Consider the following 8,760-nt stretch of genomic DNA (forward strand, 5'->3'; position numbering starts at 1 on the left):
TAGCGAGATGGGTAGATGTATTATGAACTGTAGATGGTTTGCTGGACCTCGGGAACGGCTTACGGTACTTGCCTGTATGCTGATAGCATCTTTTTCCTCAAGCTTCTTGTAATGTTATCTGTTAAAGTATCGTATTGTGGAGCTTCCCTGGGAGCTGATTTCTGTTCTGTGTATAATTTTTGCACTTTTTCAATGTCTAGGAAAGTCTAGATTAGGTGAAGTTTGTCTTCTTAGTATCAAATTAGGTTAGTTTCTTAGGTTAATCTGTCATGTTAGATTATGTTAAGTTGCGACATACTTTAAAAAAATGTAAAGATGGTAATACTGGAAAAAAATCGAACATAGCACGCAGTGCAAAAATGGTATACAAAACGGAAATCAACTCCTGTAAACCGTCCTACTCCCAGGGCAGCAGTTCAGTGGATTGCTGGCCGTTATCTTAGAGGTAAGTTCATCTTGAAACTGACTGACTCAATGGCGGTCAGTCTCAAGGCACCTTTGAACAAAACCACAAATCTTTCTCAGGCTTATCATTTCTTGGATTTGTCCTCAGTTTGTCTTCACTTTCATCAGTAATCTAGCGCCTAATGTCAGTTGTCTGTGTCGTCTCTTGTTGCCACCTACAGTACACTACCGAGAGAACTTCACCTGGAGAATCCTGCCATCCATGAAAGACACTAACTCGTCGGGCACTTGACATTCACCATATTACACAGTCCCCTTGACCTCCATTCTTCAGGCAGAACCCTGACACTACTGTACATAGGTCTCAAGCATACCACTGACCTCCATTGCGTTCTCACGTATATAGTACGGCACATAATACTCCCTTGTCACATACTTATATTTTTGTATTCTTATATTGCTTAAACGTCTGTTACGAGGGAAACTACCCATTAGGTAACCCTCCTTATTTTCATTAATGTATATTCATGCATTGCCTCTATACCCTTGTAAATATTGAACAAATATAACTGTTTGTTTCTTCAGTGACTCTATAACCCCAAGAGCTACTCCAGATAACAAAACTGATAAAAAGAAGACTAGGAAGAGGAGGAAATTTAAGAGTAGCCGCAAGATCCTGGGGGAAATTAAGATGGGGAATGGAAGATACGAGGAACAGTTTGGCGGAAGTTGTAAGAAACAGGCGAGTAAGAAGTGGAGAGAGAGAGAGAGAGAGAGAGAGAGAGAGAGAGTCTAGTAATATTTGCACTGTGACTTAAGATGGAATTCAATATTCTCGCACATATTTTTATTTCCGCTCCGCTTACCTCCTTTCCTTTCTCTTTTCTTTTTTTTTTTTTTTTTTTTTTTCCCTGTTTTGCCCCTGTGTTACATTTTTACGTTGTCATCTTCTATGTATTCATGCCTGTTCTCTCTCTCTCTCTCTCTCTCTCTCTCTCTCTCTCTCTCTCTCTCTCTCTCTCTCTCTCTCTCTCTCTCTCTCTCTCTTTTGATGGCAATTGCTTTTTTCATTTTTCCATTCATCCTTCACATTATCTCCCCTTTCATTCTCTCCCTCCCAACTCTCTTGTAATCCTTCTCCTGTGCTCTGTTTCTACTCTATGTTCTTTTTTCTTTCTTCTCTGTATTCTTTTTTCTGTTTTTATTTCCTTGCTCCTCCAAATTCATTATCACATCTTTTTACTACTCTCCTTGTTTCGTATTGTTATTTTCAGTGGTTTTACTAATTATACAGTAGACAATGGTGAAGCATATAGACAGATTTATTTATTCAGTATTCATAGGGTGTATGTACGTAAGACATGGGAATAACTTAATGAAAATGAAGAGAGATAGTTCCCCTGGTATCAGAAGATCAGGCACTACAGTATATGATTACAGTATGCAGAATGGTCTATATGTAACATTCATCTACTTTGCCCGGCGATTTCTCTTGTGTTGCGGGGATGACATACTCAGACTTATCTATGTCTTCCCTGCAAAATTTATTCATTCCCCACTCCTACTGCCACACCCATGCCCACATCAGCAGACTGAGTCGCCCCAGCAATAACGTTTTACTACTAGGTGAGCCTGTATTGGAGCACTGTTTACGGACCACCCTTCATATATGGGACGAGAAGGATGGTTGTGTATTACATGTGTGAATATAACTGTCATGCTGGTGTACCTAGGAAGTTTGAAGGGTCAAGGGTGTATCGGAAGCATGGGGGGTTAAGGGTGTGTTTAAGCACACGGTGGGAGTGTCCTCTGTCTGACGAGATGGCTTCAACGATGGCATTTCCTCTGACGGCAGAATACTTCAGATGGGGTTCTTTGGCTACAGGCCCAAGTGACAAACGGAACAACTGCACACTGTGCCGACAACGGGCTTAAGATACCGGGCTGCGTCAGGAAGCTGACTGACGAAACAAATGACGCGGGTAGATTTGCGAACAAGCCCGGACTTCACCCAAAAGAGTCTAGTGGATGGCTTGAAATACCTGAGGAAGATTTGTGGGTTGTGTCCCAGACAGGCTTGAAATAGAGTAATAAATCGACCTCTGAGAGTTAGTCAGTTGAACTGCTACCCCAAAAGCCTGACGGTCCACCGGCCGCCACAAGTACAGGTTTGGTGATTTTGACTATTTCCTTGAATCTTAAACGAGGCTCGGACTAGAATGTCCTATCTCTATGACGGGCATTGAAAGGTTGGAGGGTAGATTGCTGCAGCTCTCGTTCTCACGTGTTTAGTCACGCCCAGGTCTTCTGTGTCGCCGCCGGGGTCATCGTGGTCAAAGGACGAGGCAGAGTCAGCTGAAAAATCGGCATCGGAACTGGAGGAATCGAAACGAATGCTCCTGTGAACGTGGAGCCACGTGACGCCGCGTCTGCTATCCATGTCCAGTCTTTTCTTCCTTGGGAACTCCGGAGAACATCGGGTTTGCACGGCAGCGTCTTGGGGAGCTTTAGAGAAGGAGTTCCTGGCTCATGCCCTGACTCTTGGAAACGCTTGGTGGGCGCCTTCCTTTGTACCCTAACACGTCTCTCTTTTCGTATTTTCTTATAATCCTCTGTGCGTGACATGTTTATTCTTGTTAATGTGTCTTAATACTTTCATCCCCAGACCTTCCCTCGCATTCCTCATCTTATTCTTCTTAATTATGTTTTTTCCCGTCCTCTTCTACTCCCCCTCCCTCCATCCCCTCCCTTCCAGATCTGTCCATCAATTTCCTTCATCTCATCCACATCCTCATAACTCACCTTCGCTTCCCCTCTTGTGTCCTTCTCCCACTCCTTTCTTCCGACATTTTCTCCCTCCCCTATTTTGTCCTTTCCTCTCATCCCAAATTGTCGTCTCCATTCCCTTTGTTATTTCATTCCTCCATATCCCCTTCATTTCTGTCTCTTGTCTTCCTCTCCATCTCGCAAACTCCACATTACTCTTTCCTTCCCTGCCTTTCCTTCTACCACCCACTTCCATCCACTCTTCTTCCTTCCTCTTCCTGACCTTCTCCTTTCTTCCTCCTCCTCCCGTTCTTTCATTCCTTCACCTCCTTCCCCCTTTCCCCGTCCTATCCCTCATCTTCATCATTCTTCTCCATTCCCTGTGTCTTTCTATCCTCTACATCATCATCTCTCTTTCCCGCCTCTCCTCCCCCTTCCTACCTTCCCCTTTATCTTGCTAACCCTCCTTCATCCATATCCTCCCCTTTCCCGTTCCTCCCTCATCGTTCTGCTCTTCTCTCTCTATATCTTCACTCCCCTTTTACTCTTCACACTTTCCCTCTCCTCTCTCCTACCCTCCTTTCCTTCTTAACTTTTCTTTCCCTCTCCCTTCTCTCCTGTCCATTTTACTCTCCACTCTTTCCCTCTCCCCTCCCCTTCTCTCCCCTCCTCCCTTCTCTCCTCCTTCCATCTTTCATAAGAACATAAGAAGAGAGGATAACTGCAGTAGGCCGGTTGGCCCATGCTAGGCAGCTCCTAGAGGAGTAAATGAACTACTAGAATGAGATAAGGATAGCAAAGAAGAAGGCTCTCCCCCGCCCTCCAAACCCTCCAGCCGAAGCCGGCAGGAAAAAGTCAGAAAGAACACCACGCCGTATAGAAAAACTCTCCTTCTCTTCCATCCTCTTTATTTTCTCTTCTCCCCTCTTCCTCCCGTTGTCATCCTCGTCTACCCCTCTTCCTCCCGTTGTCATCCTCGTCTGCCCTCTTCCTCCCCTTCTCATCCCCCTCTCCTTGTGGCACCCCGTCCCATTCGTTTCCCGGCAAACATTTAATTATTCCCACTTGCCCTCTCCCCAACACACACATTCCCGCTTCATCCCAACACCCTCCCATCTCCACCCCACCCCATTAGTGCGTCGCTTCCCCTCCCACTGTACCCCCACACCTTCCCCGCTGCACCATACAACTTACTCCCCCTGTTCCACTCCTTTCTGTCCCACTCTCATCTCTTTCCTTCCTTCTCCCATCTCCATTTCCTTCCCTACTCTCTCCTCCACTTCCCTTCCATCCTCCTCCTCCACTTCCCTTCCATCCTCCTCCTCCTCCACTTCCATCCCATCCTCCTCCATCCCTTCCCCCTTTTTCCACTCTCATCCCTCCCCCCTCCACTTACCCCCCCACCCCCCTCGACTTACCCCCCACCCCTTCTTCTTTCACCCTTACCCCTTTAGAACGTCTCATCCCCCACCCTCCTACCCCTGTCTCAGTTCTCCCCTCAGGTTATGTCTTAAGTTGCACAGAGGGGACGGGGGGACAGGGGGGCAGCGGGGGAGGGGAAGAAGTTTATGTGTTGTGGTGAGAGAGGGAGGGGGTAAGGAGAAGCAGGGAATTCTGGAAGGGAGGGAGAAAGTGGATGACTGAAGGAAGAAGGGGAAAAGACAGTGGATGACTATGAAAGAAAGAAGTAAAGAAAATGAATGACTGAAGGAGAATGGGGGAAAGAGTGTGGATGACTGAAGGAGAGAGGAGGGATATTGAGAAAAGAGGAAAGGGAAAACTTATGACGGCAAGAGAATGAGGTTGCTGATGACTGTAGAAGAAAGAGGAGATAGATAGTGGATGGCAGGGAGAGAGAAAATGGATGATTGCAGAACGAGAGAGAGAGAGAGAGAGAGAGAGAGGAGGCCTGCTTGAGAAAGGAGTGCTTGGGAAGAGAGATTTCGAATAGACTGACAGCAAGCAGTAAGTTTGAAAGAGTTGCTAGTTAGAAAAGAGTGCTAGGGAGAAAAAGACGCTGGAACAGGTGATATGGAGCCGGAGTGAATTAAAAATATGCAAGAGATGTGGTAATGTACAGTGAGAGACAGAAGTTCACCTGCTGTTACGTGACGTCTACTTTACACTTGACCTTATCTGTCAAATCCCTCGCTGACGCATCACATCCAAGAGATATGTGTTGGCAGAGAAACGTATCCGACACTCTCAGCGTAGGAAAAGTAGCCATCAAAGGAAAGTGAGAGTTGACAGGTGAGCTTTTATCCCAGACTGTACATATAAAGGAAAAAAGTAGTTGAAAGAGAATTTGGAAGAAGGGACTGAGCTGGAGTGAGTTACAAAGAAAATTTTACGAACAGCGAATAAGGTGTAGAGAGAAGTGCTGGAGAACAGGACTGAGTTACAAGAGAATGCCTGAAAGAGAAATGTGTACAGTGATAATGAAGTTGATGAGAGCGGAAGAGAAATTTGTTGGAAAGGAGTATAAAGCGAAATGGGAAAGTTAGAACTATATGCTAGGGAAAGGGACTGGGTTATAATAGGTACAGTTCTAAATGAGGAGGGAGTATAGGTAAAAGAATGATAAGTAGTAAGGGAAAGCGAATGATGTTAGAAAAAGACACGTAAGTAATTGGAGATGATCAAGGCAATGACAAACAAGATCATGTGTTGTACAGGACATCACCACCACCACCACCACCACCACCATCATCATCATCATCATCATCATCATCATCATCATCATCACTCACTTTCACTATTTTAAATGGAGGTTGTATGATTCAGAAGCAGAAAACTAAGATAATACATAAAAATAGAACTGTCTTGACAATATCCCAGGAAAATGAGTCACACTGCCATTTATTCGTAATTCACGCTTCTCCCATTGTTTTTTCAAGGCCTCTGAAATTATGATGGACTCGGTAGAATAATTAAAGACGGTAAAATAAAAGGAGAGAAAATGTGTGAGGCTCAGATAAAGATAAAAAAAAAATCCAGGTTATGCGAGGGAATTTAGTTAAAAGGAGCGGACGAAAAAATGCCGTGGAATTCAGAGAGAAATCCGCGAAGAACTGACTGAAGGTAAAAAAGGTGGAAGAAGAAGAAGCGGAAGAAAAAGGAGAGGATTGTAACCGGAATTTGAAATGGAATCCAGAAAACGAGTAAGACTGGGGAATATAAAAGAGGATACGATGGAGAAGCTTAAAAATGATAGGTATATACAGGTACAGAAATTCAAAATGAAGCTTCTGTACCTGTGTGTGTTTATTTGCATATTTTTTTCTCTATATCTGTGTCCGTCTGTCTTTCTGTGGTATCTGTCTACCAGTCTGTATCTGTCTGTGTATCTCTCAACTAACGTCGCATCCCGTGAGAGGTACAAGTTTCTCAAGGCATATCTGTCCCAATTCGGTAACGCCTCCTTCTCCCATAACGCTCTACCGACATCATCATCGTCGTCATGGTCAATAGCATGATCATAGACATTAACATCATCATTAATGTAAACAATATCATCAGCAGCATCTGTGTTAATGTACGTAAGATCAAATAAACATCATAAACATCATCATCATCATCATCATCATCATCATCATCATCATCATCATCATCATCATCACCCATTTGTTATTTCCAAGGGGTGAGTGGGATCCAGAAACAGGAAAAGAAAAACACAAGTTGAAGAAGCTGCGACATGCACTAAACAGAAGAACAAATAAAAGTAAACCAGCGGAAAACGGAGAAGGTTTCCGCGTAATGTATATTCATGTATGCTAATGAGGGAGAACAAAGTAACGAGCCGTGAATTAATAATGGCGGTGAAAGGGTAACAACACTGGAAAACTATCTATTGCGTATTTAGCTATAGGTGTTGGAAATATATACACGAACACACCTTTAAATGAAGTCGTAATTCATTTTGTTTTCTCTCAATTTTTTGTGTTAATCCACTTCAAGAGTAACTACAATGGTAGAAGGAACTCTCGTATTTTGGCGCAGCTGAAGAAAGACTAATTAATTAAGCAAAGGATGAATATGAGTCTGGGAGTAGTATCTTAAACCCTCACGTGATTGGGACAAATGTATTATACTGTTCCATCTAACCACAGACGAGTAAATTCATGAACGTGTGAGACATAGGAACCTCATTAAGATATATATATTTATATATATATATATATATATATATATATATATATATATATATATATATATTTATATATTTTTGCTTTCATTGCTACCTTCAAACTATTTTGCTTGACTTGGAAGAGAAGGTAACAACACTTGATAATCAATATATATATATATATATATATATATATATATCTATATATATATATATATATATATATATATTGACCTTAGGAAATAAAGGGCAGGCGAATAGAAAAAGAGGCATTGTATATATACCGAGATCCGTTATCAGTATACTGTATATTCAGGGCCACAACTTTAAATGTAACTTTCCCTCATTGGCTTTTAAATTTATGTGTAAATCTGTATCATCTTTTATTTTTTCCCGTTTAATATTGTAACTTTTTTTTTTTTCGGCCTAAGATGACGTTACTTGTTGAAAAAGTATGAAGACGAAGAACCTAATCTGCTTTCTCATTGCTATTTACAAACGATTTTATTTTGGTTATGAAATACTTTTTGAACAGGGAGAGTAGATGTAGCCGTCTGTTACCTCCTAATTACTGTGGTGCCCTTGTACGTACGTGAAAAAGTCCGACGTTACCGAGAACAGTAGTGGTGGTAGTAGTAGTTGTTGTTGGCCCTGGTTCATTTGAAACTTTCACCCGGTGGACTGCTGGCTTAAATTTTTCTCCCACTGTAGTTCATCATCATCCTTTCGGGGGATAGGGAAGTAGCTGAAGGGCGTTTGTATAATCAGCCAGGCCATAGCGGTACCACCACATGAAGGCGTCCCTCTCCAGCATCTTAAACTACGTCATAAGGTTGAAGGGGAGTCGACTCTGGGATAATTTATGTGGAAAATCACCTCTAATATCCATGAACCCTCTTGTTTCCTTACCCCTTAACCCCTCCTTCATTCCAATACCCTCGCTTCTCTACTCCACCCCATCGCGTCCCCGCCCACTCCACCCCCACACCTTCCCCCTGCACGTCTTTTTTTTTTTTTTTTTTTTTAATGCTACTTCCAGACGACTCTGCATAATTAGTAGAAACGGCCTGTAGGAGTTAATGAAGGCATAAGTCTAATCCATCCAGCTCAGAAAGTCTCCCATCATCTGAATGAAATCGTCTGTTGGTAGCAAGACAAATAAAAATTAAAACAAAAAAGCTCACCTGAATAGTCCAAAGTTCAAATGCTATTTCTTTGCTGAATGAAATTGTCTTGGAAGGTCGGAATGAAATAGCTGACCTTTTTAGCCTGTTGACTTAATTTTCATTTTGTTTTTGCTACCTTCAAGCGATTTTCTTACGATATTTTTTTTTTCAGGACTTGAGGAGTCAGATACAGACCTGATTAACCACTCATTTCGGTGACATGGTTTTTGTTCCAATATTTTGCTATCGACGGACATTTTCCTCAGCTTAAAGGCCCCCCGTTGCAAGGAAGTTGTA

Source organism: Coenobita brevimanus, chromosome 97, assembly GCF_032717465.1.
Source record: "Coenobita brevimanus isolate Jiangsu-jjx chromosome 97, ASM3271746v2, whole genome shotgun sequence".
Classification (NCBI taxonomy): domain Eukaryota; kingdom Metazoa; phylum Arthropoda; class Malacostraca; order Decapoda; family Coenobitidae; genus Coenobita; species Coenobita brevimanus.